Genomic DNA, 529 nt, shown 5'->3' with positions numbered 1-529 from the left:
CCGACTCCATTATAAAATGACAGACCAGCTAGATCTATTCTCGCTATTGTATTATGACAGACCAGCTAGATCAATCGTCTCTATTATAATATGACAGACCAGCTAGATCTATTCTCTATTATATTGTATTATGACAGACCAGCTAGATCAATCGTCTCTATTATAATATGACAGACCAGCTAGATCTACTGTCTCTATTATAATATGACATTATGACAGACCAGCTAGATCTACTGTCTCTATTGTATTATGACAGCATAGCTAGATCTACTATCTCTATTGTATTATGACAGACCAGCTAGATCTAGTGTCTCTATTATATTATGACAGACCAACTAAATCTACTGTCTCTATTATATTATGACAGACCAGCTAGATCTACTGTCTCTATTATATTATGACAGACCAGCTAGATATACTGTCTATTGTATTATGACAGACCAGCTAGATCTACTGTCTCTATTATATTATTAGAGACCAGGTAGATATACTGACTCCATTATAAAATGACAGACCAGCTAGATCTACT

Source organism: Oncorhynchus keta, unplaced genomic scaffold (genome assembly GCF_023373465.1).
Source record: "Oncorhynchus keta strain PuntledgeMale-10-30-2019 unplaced genomic scaffold, Oket_V2 Un_contig_3505_pilon_pilon, whole genome shotgun sequence".
Classification (NCBI taxonomy): Eukaryota; Metazoa; Chordata; class Actinopteri; order Salmoniformes; family Salmonidae; genus Oncorhynchus; species Oncorhynchus keta.
Note: the sequence above shows the minus strand (reverse complement) of the source record.